Raw genomic sequence first — 20,468 nt, 5'->3', positions numbered from 1 at the left:
AGAGAAAGTAAGTGTATTGCCCAACACATGGGGCCTGTCATTACAGGGTATACTATAATGAGGACTGCAAACTCTCAAAAAAAGTTTCTCCTGTCACGCATCCTCCATGATTGTCGGTGAGCTCTGCCTGTCACAGGCACTCACGGACCCCATTTCTGGAAGCTCTGACTACACACGTGCTTCCCTAATTGATGCAGCAGCAGGAAGGGAATGTGGCAAATCTCATAATGGTTCTTAGAGTTTGTGCCTGGAAGTAACACGTTTCATTGGCCAAAGCCTGTCACATGCTATACTGTATGTTCAAAGGCTGTGAGAGTATTTCCAGAAGAGAATTCTTTCCTGGCAATTTTTTCCGAAATGCTCCCCCCCCCCCCCCCCCCCCGCCCCAGTTCCAAAGTCCCAGTAACATTTAGCCAAGAAATTGGGAAAACAGGAAAAAGCTGTGATTCTCCTGTAAGAATTAAAATATAAGAATCAACCTAGAGATGTTACTGGTCCAAAGGACTCACTCGTGGCAAGGTGAAAGCAAGACCAAGAAATGCTAATGTGTGGAATCAGAGGTTAAGGGTAACTTTTCCAGGAACCAAGGCCAGGAGCACCCCAGAAGCCAAGACCATCTCATGAGTCAGTCTTTCTAGCTGCTATTGCTGTGGTATAAGTGAATCTTCATGGCTCTGTCTGCTACGTGAGCCATTCTTACACATAAAATAAATATCAGTAAGTTTGTGTGCATAGTATACTTCACATGAGTCCTATGAGTTATGTTCTAAGAAATCAGTTTTGGAAACAAAATATATCCTTAAATTGGCAATTTCAACACATGATTCTACTTAGTGCTGTTAACTTTGGTAGGAGATCCGAATGTTATGTTGTTGGAATACAACCCAGCAACACGCACTGGTGTTTTCCAGTGTTTGAATATTCCCTCCAGGCACAGGTCTTCATAAACACTTAAATGGAAGAAATGCAAAGAGCAGATGATGTGAATATTGTGGAAAACTCTGACAGGAAATCAGAAACTGAACAAAAATCTGCGTTAGTAAAGCAGTATCTATTTCAACAGCAAAATCAAGACCAGGGCAAGAAGATAAGAAAAATAAATATTTTTAATTTTCATCATTAAAAAAGGAAATAAACTTATATGAAGAAGTAGGTACTCTAGAACTTGACTCAAAAGTACTTTTGGATGCACTCCTAACAGTTAAACAAATGTCAAGGCCAAAAAGGAAATTGGTCAGGCAATTAATGCCTGTGTCTTCTAAATTTTCCTTTTAATAGTCATACTTTACAGAATTATATGTTGCGTTGTATTCAATTTTTATAGCAATTTTCATTTGACATTTATCGTGTGTATTTTTCCCTTCTTTTAATATGTTCTATTGTCAAATTTCTGTATAAGGAAAAGACTGTTTTTGCTTGTTATTGAAATACCCAATCTTATCACAAGAAATCAATTCATAATAATAAACCATGCATTTATTATATAACTTTTAGTGAAAACTTCCAGCAGCATGATTCTATTAAAAAAATTGATCCAGTGGTTATTATGGTTGCACATTATTATTTAAACAAGTAAATAGTGTCACGAAAAATAGAGAATAATTTATGATTTCAGAATTCTTGGGAATTCTGATTTCTTATTCCCAAATCCCAAAGACTGATGCCTCTCAGGACTCTGGAAGTATTAAGCAGTGGAAGATAGAACCTGTCGAGAGCCTGAGATTACCATAGTCAGAAATTTTTGGTGGGGCGCCTGGGTGGCTCAGTCGGTTAAGCATCCGACTTTGGTTCAGGTCATGATCTCGTGGTCCATGAGTTCGAGCCCCACGTCGGGCTCTGTGCTGACAGCTCGGACCCTGGAGCCTGCTTCGGATTCTGGGTGTCCCTCTCTCTCTTCCCCTCCCCCACTAATGCTCTGTCTCTCTCTTTGTCAAAAATAAACATTAAAAAAATTTTTTTTTTTTTTAATTTGGTGACTAGTACTAAGTTTCACTTAAATGGTAGGCTGGAACCCAAATCTTTCTTATTCCAGAACTCATGTTTTGTCCTCTACCTGAAACTTCCTCTATTGTCACTTTGTACTAGTATTCATTCATTCATTCATTCATTCATTCATTCATCCAACAAGAACTTATTGGACCTCATGTATGCAGGAATCATACGGGTCTAGCCCGGAGATATATCAGTCAGTATTTGTTGACTGCCCGATTACCAGTCCCTAAAAAGTGCTCTAGCAAGAAACATTGGTTCTGAAAGAATGAGACATAGGATAGCCCCCCTTTTGATGGGGAATAGAAGGTAAAGTCAAGAGAAGGACAGGGCAGTTGGAATGGAATGTTTGGTAGATGGCTGTTGAAGTCTCCTCTTTGCTCTGTGCGTTCTCACGAGCGCAAGGGAGGAAAGGAGGAAAGTCCTAGAGATGTTGGGCTTCTGAAAGAAAGATGAGAGGTCTTCAAGACAACATAGCGCAGTGAGTAGGAGTGCCGACTTGGGCATCTCACAGTCCCGAATTCAAATCCTACGTCTGTGGTCTTGTCAAATCGCTGAAGTGCTCAGAGCTCTGGTTTTCTCATTGGAAAATAGGAACAACAATTCCTAACCTCAAAGCGTATCATGTGAGTTAAATATATTTACTTACAACCCATCAGACTCTTGGTACAGCATTTGGAACATAGCAAATGCTCAGTGAGAGCTATTCATCATATTTGATTATCATTTTGCCTGATCCTCGATAGTCTTGAGAATTTTCAAATATTTATGAGTAATGTGCCATACAAAGCTTTAGAAATTTCCTCAATGAATCAAGAGTTCTTGCCTAAGGGGAGACTATTTAAAATGCAGCCTGACTTTCTAGAGGGAGAAAAAAAAAAAGACCTGAGCTTTCATATTTCCTTTTCCATTCAGTGGTGGGAAAGGTTTTTCTTAGCTTGTTTGTCCTGAAACCATGGATACCGCATAAAAATAAAAGAACGTGACTGCCCTGGGATTTGAGATGCATGTGGTAGTCAGAAAGCATAAATAAATATATCTGATATGTTTCCAATATCTTTTCTTCTAAGGTAAATGTGGAACCCATCTCTCCTCAAGCCTTTTGCGGGGTCATGGCACGCCCTCTGGTGGCCCATCTCTTTCAATGGCTTTGCCTGCCCCGATGAGCAATCTTTCAGAAGCCGTCTCCTGGTGAGTACTTCTCTTTTCAACTGAAAAGGAGGATCCACAGGGTAGGGGCCACTTTCTACAGTCAGAATCCTAGAAATGGTCAAGTCAGCGCTGTTTCCATGGTTTTCTAAGGGAAGATTGCCTTGTGGGTGGACACTGATGAGTTGTATATGTTTTTTCAAGAACACATTCCATATATATGTCACCTTGTGCCTGTCTTGATCTGTCTGGCCAGAGTCGAGGCTAGTAAGAGGTGGCACCACGATGACAAATCCCCCTGGTGAACTGGGCCAATTCTAGGCTGGGGGGGGGGGCTCATATGCCATGGCGGGGAGTTAAGACATATCACTTTAACCAAGTGATCCTTACTGCAGTGGGGAGCTACCCAAAGGTTTAAGGGGAAAGAAGAAGGGTCATGATCAAATTTGTATGGCAGAAAGGTCACTCTGGCTAAAGTGAGAAGAACAGATTGTAGGTCACAAGATCTTGAAGGCCCATGGACAGTCAGGAGGAAATGGCAGAAGAGCAGGTGTGGGATGATGGTAGCCTGGCCCAGGCGGTACAACAGGAGACAAGAGGCTGAATTCCTGGCGATGTTTGGAAGGTATCGTCATGTTAACCTTGGCTGTCAACTAGATGTGGACAGTAAGGAAGAATCAGGGGTAGAGAATGCTGCTCAGATTTTTGGCTGGGACAACTGGGTAGATGGTGGCGGTATTTAATGACATTAGAACTCTGGAGGAGGCCCAGGTTGGAGGGGGTGACCCCCTCAGAGGAGTTCAGGTTAGGACATGTTCACGTAGAACACGTGGAATCTCCAGGACGGGAATGCCAGGTCGTCTGCTCATCTGACTCTCCACCCGAGGCCCTTTCCACTGTGTATGGCCACCCCGTCCTCCAGACATAGATCATTCTATGGAATGGTGGGGAGGAGGTGCTGTCAGGGACTTTAAGTCCCACCGGCCCAAATGATTTGCCTTAAGTATCTCTTTTGGTCTTGGGGAAGGAATAGTGGAGAAGTACACAGAGAAAACCTCAACGTGACAATCTTCCTTTTTTCAATAGCACCTCCCTGCCATAGCAATACTGTAATCGATTCAGGAAAGGGCCATCAAGAGATGCTAAAGCCAGTTTGTTGGTAAACCAATTATCTACACGGTCTAAAAGTATCTCTCTACAGATTTATTAAGACAAAGGGAAAAAAAGTTACCCTAAGAGTGAAGAAATGTGGTAGCACCACCAAATGTCCGTTCATTGATTATTTATCAATTGTAAAGAGGGAAAGAATCCTCTGAAGTAGAGAACTCACGGGGCGCCTGGGTGGCTCAGTTGGTTAAGCATCCAACTTCAGCTCAGGTCATAATCTCACAGTTTGTGAGTTGGAGCCCCACGTCAGACTCTGTGCTGACCGCTCGGAGCCTGGAGCCTGCTTCGGATTCTGCGTCTCCCTCTCTCTCTGCTCTTCCCCTGCTCGTGCTCTGTCTCTCTCTCTCCTTCAAAAATAAACATTAAAAAATGTTTAAACAAAATAGAGAACTCACTTTGACCCCATGACTGACAGTTAACCATGGATAGACTGACAGCAGGTGCTTCCTAGCATGATGTCCTGAGAAGGACATACCATGTGCAGAATTTAAACTCATTCAAGGGACAGGCCACACAAACCCACCTCAAAGGGCATGCATGCCAGAAAACCACAGGCCTGTACTCTTCAAGAATATCATACGATAAGGGGCGCCTGGGTGGCTCAGTCGGTTGGGCGGCCGACTTCGGCTCGGGTCATGATCTTGCGGTCTGTGAGTTTGAGCCCCGCATCGAGCTCTGTGCTGACAGCTCAGAGCCCGGAGCCTGTTTCGGATTCTGTGTCTCCCTCTCTCTGACCCTCCTCTGTTCATGCTCTGTCTCCCCCTGTCTCAAAAATGGATAAAACGTTAAAAAAAATTAAAAAAAAAAAAAAGAATATCATACGATAAGAGACAAAGGTCGAGGAACGTCTCTGGAATAACAGAGACCAAAGAAACATGACAGTGAAGTATCCATATGGAATCCTAGATTAGGAAAGCATGTTATAAAGGAAAATATCGGAGAGACTGGGAAAAATTGAAAACGATCGTGTTCATCAATAGTGTTCTATCAACGTTAAATGTCCTAACTTCGATCACGATACCGTGCCCTTGTTCTTAGGAGCCACTTGCCCGTAGGTTTACCCATACGGGAAGGGTCAGGGTGTCTGCAGTTTACCCCAAACATTTCCTGTCCTTGTCTTCGCAGGCTACTGTAACAAAAGAGCACAGACAGAGTGGAAGGTACACAACAGAAATTTCTTTCTCATAGTTCTGGAGGGTGGAAACCCAAGATCATTGTGCAGCGTGACTGGGTGAGGGTCTGCGACCTCTCCTTATACCCGGACACGGGGAAGGGTTGGGGAGCACTGTGGGGGTCTCTTTCAGAAAGGGACTGCTCCTCAGGAGCGCTCTGTCTTCGTCGCGTAATACTTCCCAAAGGCCTCACCTCCTCATAACATCCCGTTGGAGGTCAGCATTTCGACATAGGAATGGAGGGGCAGGGCACAAACATTCAGCCGCTGGCAGGTCCTGACAATAATATGAATACGTGCGTATGTATATGGAGAGATAAAGCAAGAATGGTAAAATATTACTACCTGACGACTGTGAATAAGAGTATAACGTTCCATGTACTCGTTTTGCAGTGTCTCTGGGGCTTGTTATTATTTTTACTCCAGATAAAAGGAAAAGACCTACCTCTGCCCAACCCATCCACAAATAGAAGAGATTCTGAGCACAGAAATGTAACCAGTGGCTCTCGTTTAAAGTCAAATACAACAGTATTATCTTTTATAGCCACTAAATTCCATCTTGATGAAATGTCAAAATAGGAAACAGGTGAAGGAGTAATTTCCTGCTTCGCCAGGCTCTTAAGAATGTACAGTATTTGCTGTCCATTTAGAACCTGCCGGGTTTAGAGAGGAATTTGTTTTCTTTTCAGCGGAGGCACCTCAGATGAAAGCTGCTGAGGTCCAAAGAGCAGCGAGCTGGGCTGCTGGCAGGCGTTCCTGGGTCCGTGGGCTCCCCGGGAACCAGGCTGGGGCGGGGGCACCCGCACCCGGCCGTTCCTGCAGGGGGAGGTGGGGACCCTGCAGACACTCCTGTTCCCGGGGGCTCTTTCTGGCTCGTTCTCACTGCCCAGGTGAGCTGGCGGGGAAGTCCGGGAATCAGAGTGCTGAAAGGGATCTTGGAGGGCACCTTAACTCTCTCTCTGCCCAGCTGTGGATTTGATCTCCCCTTCGGGGTCCCTGCCACGTGGTCGGCCAACCTTGGCCGGATCGTAGGCAGTGGCTAAGAACCCCCCAGCCGGCCCCTCCGTTTTCAAGCAGCTGAAGTCACTTGAACATCCTTTCTCATAAGAACAAGTACCGGAGTGAAATGTCTACTTCGATTTTCCGAGGCCCCTGGTAAAACATTTCTAAGGAAAAAAACGTCAGAACAGGTTAACTCACGTTGACTTACGGTCCATAAGTTAAGTCTTACAGGACTGTCTGTTCCAGATCCTTCAGCGAGGCTTCTCTGGTTAACATCTTTCAGAAGTAACATAAAATTACGGATCGGGGTGCTTCTTCATCACCTCCTGAGACATGCTCATTTTATGACTATATTTAAAAAAATTTTTTTTTCATGTTTACTTATTTTTGAGAGAGAGAGAGAGAGAGCACGCGTGAGCAAGCAGGGGAGGGGCAGAGACAGACACACACACAGAATCCGACACAGGCTCCAGGCTCTGAGCTGACAGCACAGAGCCCGGTGAGGGGTTCGAACCCACGAACCGTGAGATCGTGACCTGAGCTGAAGTCGGAGGCTTAACTGACTGAGCAACCCAGGCACCCCATATTTTTTAATAAAACAAAAATAGGCAAAATAGAATGATACGTATACATGTAGTATGCCTATGTATACGTGCAGAGAGCACGTTTGAGTGTGCAGAGGTGGGGATGTGGGGGGATAAGGCATTCTGAGGAATGGGTGTGGGCGAGGGAAGGGGGGACGGGAGGAAAGAGGAAGGCTTTTACTTTCCACCTTACATGTTTTGTCATGGTCTGAATATTTTTTTAGAAGAGCGTGTGCTATTTTTATCATTAAAACGTGTCTCTCAAAAACATTTAAAAAACAACAGAAACGAGAAATCACTTAAATCGAGCTGAAATCCTGTGGCCCAGCGTTTCCATTTTGTGCTACACTGTGGGCAACACAGAATAAGCCTGTTCCTTCTTGCACACAGCAGCAAATCAGGTCCGTGAGGCCACCCCCCGTGAGGCCCTCTGTTTCTCTTCTCCAAGCTGCGTGTTCCGATCTCCCTCAGCTGCCGTTCAGTTGGCAAGGTCTCAGGTCTCCTTGACATTCTGTCCCCCTCCCCTGAGCCAGAGCGGATCAAGGGGGCTCAGAGAGAAATCCATTCAGAAGTTCAAATGGCAGTTGGTTGTCTGTTGAAAATTAGCAAGTCCGTGGTACCCTGTGTTCATGCACGAACTTGGCCTAACGTTGTGGGGTCTCGGGTATTCTATTAAGAGATGCGTCAGTGACACACAAAAGCGAGTCTGCAGGGGCCCTGTTATCAATACCACCAGGAGCTCCGACCGCACTTGTAAAACCTGGCCGACTTACCAACGCGAGCCCGGCATAGGTGGGCAGCAAAGAACAGCAAAGGTGATGCCTGATATCCGAGTCAGGCTTATGCAGAATAAAGCCTCTGGCGCAGCTTGAAGCCGCTCGTTCCGTGTTCATTTACCATTGGAATGACCATACCTTCTGTTTGCCTGGTTGAGTCCTGGTTTAAGGCCCATTTGTCCTTGCATGACGATTAATAATGTCCCTTTTACTCTTAAAAGTCTTGGCAACTTGAGTGATGAGATATATACGGTCACCCCACTTACCACACATCAGAATAGTAATAGTGGAGACATTTTCGTCACGTTAGAAGAGGAATTTCCCCCTGGCTTTGGTGATACCCAAAGCACCCGTGAACATTCCATATCCATAGATGCCAAATTTCAGGAAATGAGACGGCCGCTGGTGTGGGTGCTCCTGTCTGAGGTTCCATAACCCCCTTGGAAATGGCAGCCCCCCAATTTCATCCTGGGAAGACCAGAACTAGATTCCGTGAGGTAACTGATTTCAACTGATCATCTTGCCCAGCCCACTTGGCAACAAGCCTTCACCTGGCACTCCGTCTCTACCTCTCCCACCCAGGAAAATTTATTCCCCCAGGAATCAGGAGCGTTAGCAACCGTACTCACAAGATCGGCATGTCCTATCGGCACATAGCAAAGATGAGAGCACATAACAAAGCGGTCAAGAGTATTGACTCTGTCGCTTATGTGGGCAGGTTTCTTAACCACTCTATGCCTCAGTTTCCCCATCTGTAAAGTGAGGTTGACCGTGGTCCCTAGCTCGTACAGCTAACAGGAGATTCGAATGAGTTTGCTGCTTTTTGTTGTTGTTGTGTTTTTTGGTGTTTCAAGTTTTTATTTAAATTCCAGTTAACTTACGGGGTAATATTAGTTTCAGGAGTAGAACTTAGTGATTCAACACTTAAAAAAAATTTTTTTTAACGTTTATTCATTTTTGAGAGACAGAGACAGACCGCGAGTGGGGGAGGGGCAGAGAGAGAGGGAGACACAGAATGTGAAGCAGGTACCAGGCTCTGAGCTGTCAGCAGAAAGCCCGAAGTGGGGCTCTAACCCATGAACCGTGAGATCATGACCTGAGCCAAAGTCAGACGCCCTTAATCCCCCTCGCCTGTTTTACCCATCCCCCACCCACCTGCCCTCTGGTGACCATCATTTTGTTCTCTATGGTTAAAAGTATGTTTCTTGATTTGTCTCTCTCGTTCTTCCTTTACTTGTCTGTTTCATTTCTTAAATTCTACATATGAGTGAAATCAAATGGTATTTGTCTTTCTCTGACTGGCTTATTTTGCTTAGCATAATACTCTCGAGCTCCATCCACATTGTTGCAAATGACAAGATTTCATTCTTTTTCATGGCTGAATAATATTCCATCGTGTGTGTGTGTGTGTGTGTGTGTGTGTGTGTGTGTGCGTGTATACACACACTCTACATCTTCTTCCATCTCAATCAATGGACCTTTGGCTTTTTCTATAATTGGGCTATTGTCAATAGTGCTGCTATAAATATCAGGGTGCATGTATGGCTTCAAATGTGTATTTTTGGGTCCTTTGGGTAAATACCTAGCAGTGCAATTGCTGGATCGTAGAATAGTCCTACTTTTAACTTTTTGAGGAACCTCCACGCTGTTTTCCAGAGCGGCTGCACCAGTCTGCATTCCCACCAGCAGTGGAAGACGCTTCCCCTTTCTCTGCATCCTTGCCAACACCTGTTGTTTCCCGAGTTGCTAATTTTAGCCATTCTGACAGGTGTGAGGTGATACCTCCTTGTAGTTTTGGCTTTTCATTGTTTTAAAACATTGCCTGGCACGTAACCCGTGCTACATAAGCCTTTGGCAAACTGTAAATAGAGTAACTTGACCTTGATTGCATGGCTTCAGAGTGGAATGGTCAGAGGGAAAATATAAATAAGACGTGTCTGAGTGGGTCTGCTTGGGCCATTTGAGAATCCATCTGGGCTCCGTTTAGGAAACATAACCAAAGAATAGAGTTTTACCATCGGAAGCATCCCACCCGCTGCAAACACGGAGGAAATTGTCCTTTCATAGATTAGTGCTCTGGACACCTGCCCGCCTGCCATTTCCTCCGTGTCAATAAAGGCTAAAATAGACCGACCTCATTAGTGCTGGGAGGACATGAGCAGTGAAATGGTTGCTACACGAATCCTGTTCAAAGGCACAGTGTCAGAGGAAGAAACAACAGTTAGGCCTCTTACTGACGTTCCTTCATTTACAGGAAGCCTCAGTGGGTTTATCTGGGGCACACAATTGAAGTTCACCTTCTTTATCATTTTCTCCCGTGAGGTCTCATCAGTGTTTGTGCACCGGGCAGACTGGGCGTTTCAAGGCGCCGGAGTTCTCACTATGCTGAACATGATCAACAACATACAGATTATCTTCCAACCGGGTCATCTCTGAATCTGCGCTCTCTCTCCCCATTCTCTTGTTTTCCCTCCCCTCAGCTGGACCTCCCCAGCCCCCGCCCCCACCCTCAGGCCCTAGAAGCCAGCCTGGCCCCAACCTCCCTTTTCAAGCCAGTTTTCGAATGCTCGGTGGTTAATTTACCCCCTTTCTTTTCCTACCTTCCTTTCCTGCATGAGCTAATTTGGCAAATTTTCCTAGTCATATGGCCATTCTGGGGAGTTTCAAGGGTATTATGAGTCAATTTCATTAATTCCAATCTTAGAGTTGAAGAGCCGACTTTGTTCTTTTTTTTTTCCTTTTTGTTTTTTTTTTTTTTTTTTTTTTTTTTTTAGGTACTAAGGAGACCTCTCACTTGGCCTCCGACATACTACTACTGTCTGTGACTGGTCATAGATTTTGCTTGTTTTCTTCTTTTTAGTATATATGTATATATGGTACTTAGATGAAAGAAAATAAAAACAAGGGGAAAAAAAACCCCATTACTTTTGCTCTGAATTTAGAACCAAACTCTAATTCCTCTTCCAGACTGTCATGACCACAAGGAAATGAGGAATATCCTCCCATAAAATGTTTCCCCTCCTGATTTCTTTCAGATGCTTCAAAGCAGTCAGGAGTTTGAGGTCTTTCTTTGGCCAGAGTCTGGTTCAGGTCATATATTCTCCGGGTGCCTGAGGCTAGGCAGTGTAGAGGAACAAATAACATTAGACATCTGTGCTAACTAGGACTGCCAGATTTAGCAAAGGATGTTTGAATTTCAGGTACAAACGAACACGTGTTTTAGTATAAGTCTTTGCCGTTCAAATTGGTAATATCTGCAATATATGTCTCGTATAGACAGACTTATACCAACACGGATTTCCTGCTCATCTGAAACTCAAATGTAACGGAATGCTACAGTTTGGTTTTGGTTTTGGTATGTTGGCTACCCTACTCCCACCCCACAAGGTCAAAGCCCCTTGTCAGGGGCCCCTGTAAGCATACACAGATTACGCTCATGCTCTGACACACACTTCTTGTCCCCCTTCGCCCACCCCCCCTCCCCCGTTAGGGTCTAGATAGTGCAGAGGGTGAAGAGAGGTATTTCTCCGAGGGACTGAAATTCCCCAGGGATGGAGAAGCGTTTGTTAGATCTCTTTGACAGTCGTCAGTGGACTGTCACATCAGCATCTGCCGGCGGGGACCAAAGAAGGGGAAGCTGAAGAAAACTCTTCTCCCCCTGTGCTTTTAGGACAGGTTTGAGATTTTACAGTCCAGATACAGTATACCAATTAAAATAACAGAAAAAGTGCCAAACGGGATATAAAAGAATTCACCTGATAAATTAGAATGATGTATACAGCCATTATTCACAAATGGAAATGTCTCCTTTTGGAGACAGTTTCGGAGACTGTCTCCTCTCCTGTCCTGTTACAGATGAGAAGAGAGACTCAAAGCAGTTTCCTGTGCGGAATGAGATGCAAGGGGTGTGTGTGTGTCTCTGTGTGTGTACACATGTGTGTAGGGGGAGGGGTAATAGGGGGAGGAGGTAGGACAGGAGGAGGGAGAAGAGGAGGAGGAGGGGGAGGAGGGAGAGGAGGAGAGCTGAGACAGAACTACCTAAAGTCCAAATACCTTCCCATTGTATTGATACAAGTTTGTGTGTTTCTATAACTTTTTTCTACAACCTGAAAAATATTACGTAACTAACACAGGTCCCTTGGAGAAATTTCAGAAGTTCATGCAAACACAAAGAAAACTCTCTTCCATAAACCCACAGCACACATAGTACTACTGTTACCATTTTGGTGGACAAGAGAGAGAGAGAGACAGACCGACAGACAGAGAGAGAGAGAATACATTGATATGGGTGGCCCAGCATTCATTCTGCCTTCTTCAGGGAGCCACACCCACATTTTGTTCCATACATGGCCCCTCCACCCATAGAAAATCATTTCAAGTGGGACTGCCAATCTGGATGTCACGAGCTCTGTTGGCAAGACAGTAGGCAGATGACCAAGGTGGTATTTCTATCTCCCACTAAGTGAGCCTCACGAACTGAAAATGCTGGACGTCTTTCCTTCCAAGAGAAAAACAGCGAGGAGATCGTCCATTGGTTCCCATCACACAGACGCCCAGGTCCTGGGCCTTCTGAGAATTAATTCTTCAGCTTTCCTTTCAATTCTTTTATAGTAAATTGATTGCATTGATGGTCCCAATTGGTCACCTCCATATTCGTGCTAATTCCAGGGGTAGAATCCTATGAAGAGGTAGAGTTTAGTTCTGCACCCCTTGGGTCTCGGATGCCTTGTGATTTGCTTTGGCCTGAGTACAGGGGAGGCGAGGGCGTTCCAGCTCAGAGCTTACTCTTCCAGAGGCCCTGTGTGCTCTTTCACTATTCCTAGAACCCTGACTCCACTCTAAGAACAAGAAGGGCCTAGGTTGCTGGGGATGAGAAAACGTTGGAAGGAGGGTCTGGGGCCTCACTGCCCAGAGAGATATGGGAAAGAGCAGCCTATATTACTGAGCTGAATAAACTGATTTTTTTAAGCTACTGTATTTGAGATGGTTTGTTATGCAGCAGTAGCTAACTGATACATCCATGAACTTCCACATCGGCCCAATAAATTCTTTTTCTTGTCAGCCAGAGTGAATTTCTGGGGCTGTGAACAAAGAAGTCAAATTGAGACTTTCCATTCTTTTACCAAAATATAATCATATGCTATATCCTCTTTGGGAATCTCGCTGTGTCCTTTAGTAGTTGATTTTGAGCATCTTTCCCTAACAGTAAACTGGGCCCAGGAAAGAAGGAAAATCTACCCAATGCCACTTCTGAGCCTCTGCCCAAATCCTTTTACATCATGACATTATGGCCATTGGCCAAACTTCCATTTTTAGATATGCCTCACATGACGTGTTCAGCAGGAAATGCCTTTGTTCAGTGAGAGTGTTGGACGGTATAATGATTTTTCACAGCTCGCTGGCCAAGAGAAGGACAGAGTCATGCCTCAGGGGTGCTTGGGAGCATGAACATTTCCAGGCACTGTTTACCTCTTTGGAAAAAGAAGACAGTAATTTTATTCAAAGTGTTCTATTCTCTTCAAAAGGATAAGATATGTGGATGGAGAAGACAGAAAAAGAGATAGTCCCTATAATGACTTTATTTTCTGAAAAAAAAAATCTAAGTAATTGAAGTTCTCCAGTCCTTTTTTTCCTGGTCATCCTGTTTCCAACATCTGCTTTTCCTTTTGTTTTTCACTGAATGGTGCCTTAACTTGACATATTATTTGTTTGGAGGAGTAGGGCAAGGGGAGAATGTGATGTTTGTCTGATAATCTGAATCGTATGCTAATGGAAATACATTAAAATATCCCCCACCCTGCCCCCAATAATGAGTGTTTGCCAAATGGATCTCCTGCAATTCTGCACATCTTTCTGTTGGAGGGAGTTTTCTGAATGCATCATCTGCTTTGGTCCTTTCCACAATGGCGTACAACCGGAAGTCTATTATTATCTTGATTCTTTTTCCTTTGTGTGTGATTTTTTGCTGATAATAATAGCTAGCACTGGGGTACCTGGGTAGCTCAGTTGGTTAAGCATCCAACTCTTGATTTTGGCTCAGATCACGATCTCATGGTTCATGAGATCGAATCTCACATTGGGCTCCATGCTGACAGTGTGGAGCCTACTTGGGATTCTCTCTCCCTCTGCCTCTCTACCCCTCTTCCCTGCTCGCTCGCTCTCACTCTCAAAAGAAATCAATAAACTTAAAAAAATAATAGCTAGCATTTATAACATTTTCCTTGGCATTTCACTCACCGAATCCTCACAAAACCTCCATGAGGGAAGCGTTATTTCCCCAAGGCTTAGGGAAGGCAAGTTAGTCATACAAGGCCCTGTAGGTAACAAGTATCAGAGCTGGGATTTCAACCCCAGTTTGTCAGACTTCTGAGTCAAAGTGTTTTAACTTGTTGCTATACTGCCTCAGTCACTTTGGGATTTTAAATAAAGACCAAAAAACCACAAAACACATTAAATCACAGTATGGAACCCATACTTTTTTTTTTTTTTAAGGCAAAAGCAGTAAGTGGTCTTAATGAGCTTCTTTCCAATCCCGCAAGGGTATGATGTTGAAATCATACCTGATCCTGTCTTTTCCACCCGAAGCAACTTTCCCAGTTTTCCACATAAGCCTGAGGGGACAGGAGAACACACGGTATCTCCCTGCATGAGACCATGGGGGACCACGATACAGAACCTCACGCAGAAACTTGAGAAACATTCACAATGTTAACTGCGGACAATTGTACAGGTACTTGAGGGGGAGAAAGAATGGATGGTATGCTGAGCAAGCTCTCTCCTTTTTGAAGTGGATTTTATCTTAAAGGGTGGATATTTATGGAAAACACAAGATCACCTACAAGAAAAGCCAAGAGGAAGAACGACAGCCCATTCTATCAATCGGCGTATCCAAAAGAACTTTGTGTAATTAGGGAAATGTGTTCTAGCTGTGGTGTCCAATATGCTAGCCACTGACCTCGTAGGACTATCGATCCCTTGAAATGTGGCCAGTGCAGTGGACGGGACTGAATGTTTAATTTTCATTAATCTTAGTTAGTTACTTTTAATGAGCTGGAATTTAAATGTTAATCGCTACATGTAGCCAGTGACTTATTGGACACTTTGGCTCCAAATGGCTACAGAAGTGTCGTGAGTGTCGTAGGTGGGGGTCGGTGGGAAGGTTTCACGGAGACATATTTTGAGCAGCTTTCAAAGTGGAGTAGGGAGGGAGGAAAACGCAGCTGGAATGAAAAAGAAGCAAAGAAACAAAAGCCTTGTCGTACTAGAGCACCGGAGGTTACAGATTCAAACGCCTACTGTAAGGACCATTAAAACGACATAAACAAGGGAAATAGGGTGCGGTTAAGAGACAGTAGGGTGCAGTGGCGACTGTGGAAAGTTAGAGACACTACCTGCATCTAAAGCATCAATCGCTACTCCGCTCCAACCAGTTACCGCCATACAGAAATGCAGACCCACTGGTGACTATCTGCTTATGTTTTGAGAGAGGTCAGAAATTCAGAGTTTTATGTTGCCGTCTAGTTTCGGATGTTGGCACCTGCATCAGTCAGTGTGGGCTAAACATTTTCAGCAGATGTTGTTGGTGGCCTCCTCGTGTCCACTCGGCACTTGTCTCTGCTCACCACGCTGCCTCCTGAACACAACTTTAAGTCTTGCTCAAAACACTGTATGCGCACTCGGCATTTGTGCAGAGTATGCCCGGAATGTTGAAGAATTAATAATGCTTTTGGAGGCATCGTCCCACCAATGACAGACACACGGGGAGTGCATGAATCCCCAGTCTCTTCACCCCTCCACTGAGACAGCCCTGAGGCGTCTTCTGTGTTCCCCCATCGTTCCCTTGTGTGACTGAGCTGCCCACAGCAGACGCTGGCAGACAATGTATCATTCATTAGTTTCTACTCCTTCCCCATTCCACCTCCCCACGCACCCACCGATGTTTCCAAGGGATCACCTCCAAATAAGCCACTTGCACGGGAATCCATATCTCATAACCCGATTTTAGAGGGACCCAAACAAAGACACGGTTGTCGCACACAAACTCAACATCTCAGGGGTGTTGCTGTTCCCTCCCATCACAGCCAGTGCAGGTCACGGTGGAGACCCTGTCAGCTCCTTCAGGGGCAGAGGCTCTCTTCTTCATGAGGATCCACATGTGCTACGCTAGTTTCCCTCCGTGCGTCCAGCTGCGGATACAGCTCGAATACTGGGGGAAGGATTTGCCATGACACTGCCCAGAAGCGTATGTTCCATTGGCAGAACTCAGTCTCGTGGTCCCTGCTCTACGCTGGGGAAGCTGGGACCTGTGGTGTAGCCGTGCACCATTACAAAAGTAGCTGGTGCCATTGCAGCTCGCTTAGACTTTGAAAAACACCGTTCTGGCCAAAGAAACCATGTAAGTCTGTGTGCCCCCGTCAGCTTGCCGTTCACCAGTTTGGAATTTCTGGCCCACGCATTATTGCCTAAAATTGAGAAAAAAAAAAAAAAGTGCTAGTAAGTTACCCGAGTTGTGAACTTACACAGAATCAAGCATCACACCTTTTTCCCAGTTGGGTGATAAAACAGATGTATGGAAATCAAATCAGTTCTTCATTGACTAATTTAAATTTTTTTTTTGACATTTATTTATTTTTTGAGAGACATAGAGAGACAGAGCACAAGTTGGGGAGGGGCAGAGAGAGGAGACAGAATCCGAAGCAGGCTCCAGGCTCCGAGCTGTCAGCACAGAGCCCGACGCGGGACTCGAACTCACCAACCGTGAGATCATGACCTGAGCCCAACCCAGGCGCCCCGATTCATTGACTAATTTTATAATTTCTGGGGGGAAAATAATTTCACCTCTGATAGTTCTTCCGTGAACAGAGGCTCCCAACATGGTAGCCTTTCTTAGTTCTTGCATTCTCTGTGAAGTGTTTCTCTATCTGTAAATAAAAGGTGATTTAGACACAGTCTTATGCCCCGCCCCCTTCCTTTTGGACCCCTCACCCCCTTGCTCTTGACACTCCGGTCATGCTTTTTTTTTTTTTTTTTTCCTCACACTTGCCAAACTTTTCCCCACCTCCGTGGCTTTGCAGATACGGTTCCCTCTTAAAGGAATGTGTTCCTTCTCTCCACTCCTCCCATTTTCCCATTCTTTACTGGCCCCCACGTATCAGTCAAGTCTCAGGAACAGAGTAGAAATGTTCTTTCCTCAGAGATGCTTTCACTGACCACCCTAAAATCAAGTCACTTTCCTCTGCCCACAGTCATTCTCGTTCATTCTGCCTGTGACTGTTTGGAAACCTATTTGTCTATTTCATAGATGTTTTCCCCAGAGACTGCTCATTGCGCACCACACAGGCAGCACCTAGCAGGGTCTGGTGTGGTGCTCAAAATAGGCTCGCATAAATAAACACCAGGGAGAGTCCGCGCCTTTAAAGAATTTGGCGGGGATGCCCTTTCTCGTTAAAATAGCACACCCCAATCCCTTTTGCACGTTTGTTGAGCTTTACTGGGATTTCAGCAAGAGGAGTATTTGTGCAACGAATGCTACCTGAAGCAACAAAAGAAAATAAGAATTCTTTCTTTAATCCCAGAAATCCATGAACCTATTAGTGTTTTCTGAAACTGGCCCGGATAAAACCCGCTGTGATCATTTATGTCAACAGGAGGGCAGGGTTGAAAGCTCTTTGAAAAAGTGAGGAGGCGTCACAGTGGAGAGGGTTATTTCCCAAGAGCATAATTGGCCTAAATAATCTGCCAGGTTGTTCAGGGAAGAATAACATTGGGAGTTAGCTTCTGTTTCTCCCTGTTTTGTTTTGTTTTGTTTTGTTTACCTGTGTACTCCATCCATCATTCTGAATGATACTCCCAAAGGTAGCCCCACCTTCCCCCTCCCCCCCAGAGATAGTGGCCTGTGTGGAAATAAAGTAAGGGTGTTACATTAAAAGTGGGTGGAGGTTTTTTCCGAGGGCATTTTCTCCTTCATGTCTGTGCTACCTTTCGTCTTTAATTGTTCTAAAATGGCCCTGGCGGCATTATGCAGAAGTTAAAAGTCAGCTGGCCAGACCATTCGGTTCCAGGTCCCGCACCTGCCAGTTGTGATACCTACCGAACGTGTCACTTAGTGGGGTCTCAGCCCCGATCCCTCATGTGTGAAAGGGGAATGTTGGCACCTCTTTCGAAAGGTGACGACGGCCATGCATGAGTAATGCAACACGTAGACCCTCTAGAAAAGGAGAAAGAGAAAAAGGAAAAAGGAAAACTAACCTTGAATCCACTATGAACTTGTTACCTATTTATGTGCCATAAACTCTCTGGGGCACACCTATCTTTTTCTGGAAACGTCAAATGAAAGGGTGGTGGGTTCTAAGACTTCTGCGGTGCTTTGGTGGTAACATCCTGCAGTTCGTGGTAAATGACAAAAGACCCGGAGGTTCTGCTTTTGCTCGAGATTGTGTCACGCCAAGCTCCAAGTGCACACTGCAGCTGTCTATCTAAGAAGCAGTGACTTGTTTAGTTCAAAATGTGGTTTTCGGTTTTGGATTTTTGCTTGGGAGGGATTTGGTGCCAACTGGTGGGATTTAAAAGCGTTTTCCCCGTGGGAGGCAGATTCGGAAGTCTGGCCTGCTAAGACTCTTTTGGAAGCTGAAACTAATTAAAATATTTATTTTAGCCCCAGTAGCTAAGACGCAGCAGGGGAGGAAGTCCAACATTCATTTTTATGAAAGTGTAATTATACTCACTAACCTTTTTGTATACCCTGTTCAGCAACTGCCCCGGGGCCACCCCACCTCAAACACCTGCCCGGTGTGTGAGTATTTGGTAGAACGGTACTTAATGCCTGAGCCCAGGGCATGCGGGGCTCCCCACCTCCACCAAAGACAATAGAGCCTTGTTATAACGTTCATCACCTATAGACTCACCTCTGGGTGAAGTATTTTCCTAGTTTCACCTTCAGTGAGAGCCATAAAGCTATGCAAAAGAGAAAAAGGAGAAAGAAGCTAAAAGAGAAAGCAGTTGCCCATTTCTGTATGTGGTATCACGGAGATTGAGTAAGACAGGAGACTGTGTAAGAGCCCTCTGTACTTCCTGACCACTTACACAATCCTTGACGAAGTGTAGAGTCACGTTACAAGACAAGCTAATGTAAACATGCCCTGTTTTTAAATGGTGACGACTAATAATGATTGCACTTTCCACGAAAAAGGTGCTCAGGAGCCTGGGTGGCTCAGTCCGTTGGGAGTCCGACTTCGGCTCAGGTCATGATCTCACAGTCTGTGAGTTCGAGCCCCGCGTCGGGCTCTGTGCTGACGGCTCAGAGCCTGGAGCCTGCTTCCGATTCTGTGTCTCCCTCGCTCTCTGCTCCCCGCCCCCCCCGCCCCCGCTCATGCTCTGTCTCTCTCAAAAATAAAATAAACATTAAAAAAAATGATAAAAAGAAAAGAAAAAAGTGCTCAGGGGATGAGCCTGGTAGATGACCCAGAACCAGGAACACTCAGGATGTCCAAGCACTGGGGCCAGAGGGTTCACTCGCATTCCCGTGTTACTCCTCCCTGCTGTCCACCATAGGTGTTTCCATGAATGCCTTACGAATGAGGAAACTGAGACCCCAGGAAGGTCGGTGACTTGGGAAGCAGTTCTTAGCAGGCTGGGAACATACACCGAGGGGTCCCCTGGACCCCTGAGGTTGGAGCCCCCGCTCCACTAATGACCAGCGTGACTTTGGGCAAGGTACTTAGTCTCGTTAAACCTCCATTTTGCCATCCCCAAAAGGGAGGCGATATGATAATGAGCTACCTTTCCTGTGAAGATTCAGGGAGTTAATGTACGTCAAATACCTGGCGTGTCACCTGTCACCGGAGACTCGGTGATTCGCGCGTTGTCATCGCCATCCTCAGCGACGGCACACAGCTTGGCGGGAGCACGAGCCAGGATACCAACCCGGGTGCAGTGGGGAGCAGTGCGGAGCCTGCTTGGGGTTCTCTCTCCCCCTCTCTCTCTGCCCCCTCCCCCCCAGCCCCCCAATAAATAAATAAACTTGAAAAGCAAGAACCGCCCAGAAGCACCCCTCCTGCCTCTGGGACACACCCTACATGGGTCCTGGGACTCCTACCCCAGGCTTTTAAGAAAAATCTATTTGATGAGCTAAGAAGTATTTGTTTTATCAAGGGGAGAGAGACTCTGTGAGGCTTCTAGAATTCCCAGCCTTGATGAGGAAAAGGACTTACAGTGTATGTATTATGTCGTTACAGGCCACCTCCCCATTTTCTTCCCCCAAGACTTTCCTCCCACACTTGGGCCCTCTCCTCCCTCTCCACCTCTTGACATGAGCTCACTCTTCAAGGGCCAGTTCAAATCCCATCACTTCGGTGTGATGTCCCGATCCCCTCTCTGGACCGCTGAAATGTTTATCTTTAGTTTAACACTTAATTGATTTTTCTGTTTCTTATGGACTAACCTCCCTCAAAGGGATTGTGTACTTCCTTTGTCTATCCTGTAGGGTTTGATGCTACGTTGAAAACCCAGGAGGCTCTAAACAGAGACGTGCTCTGGATAGATTCTCGTTGAGAGGTGGACGGGTCTCGGCATTTCTGAAACGCCCGCCTGGTAGTGAGAACGGAGCTGTAAACTTGGCACAGAACTTTAAGG

The 20,468-nt window shown here is 45.5% G+C and overlaps 1 long non-coding RNA gene across 1 annotated transcript in view; it reads left to right on the top strand.

Annotated features, from left to right (window-relative positions):
* Positions 1-1,911: 1,911 nt before the first annotated feature.
* Positions 1,912-20,468, top strand: part of LOC128312244 (uncharacterized) — an 83,304-nt gene continuing 64,747 nt past the window's right edge. Inside the window, exon 1 of the long non-coding RNA XR_008291270.1 lies at positions 1,912-3,180. This is a non-coding gene — a long non-coding RNA (uncharacterized LOC128312244). The remainder of the gene's footprint in view (positions 3,181-20,468) is intronic.

The sequence above is a fragment of the Acinonyx jubatus genome, chromosome D4 (genome assembly GCF_027475565.1).
Source record: "Acinonyx jubatus isolate Ajub_Pintada_27869175 chromosome D4, VMU_Ajub_asm_v1.0, whole genome shotgun sequence".
Classification (NCBI taxonomy): Eukaryota; Metazoa; Chordata; class Mammalia; order Carnivora; family Felidae; genus Acinonyx; species Acinonyx jubatus.
Note: the sequence above shows the minus strand (reverse complement) of the source record. Positions and strands in the feature narration are given on the sequence as shown.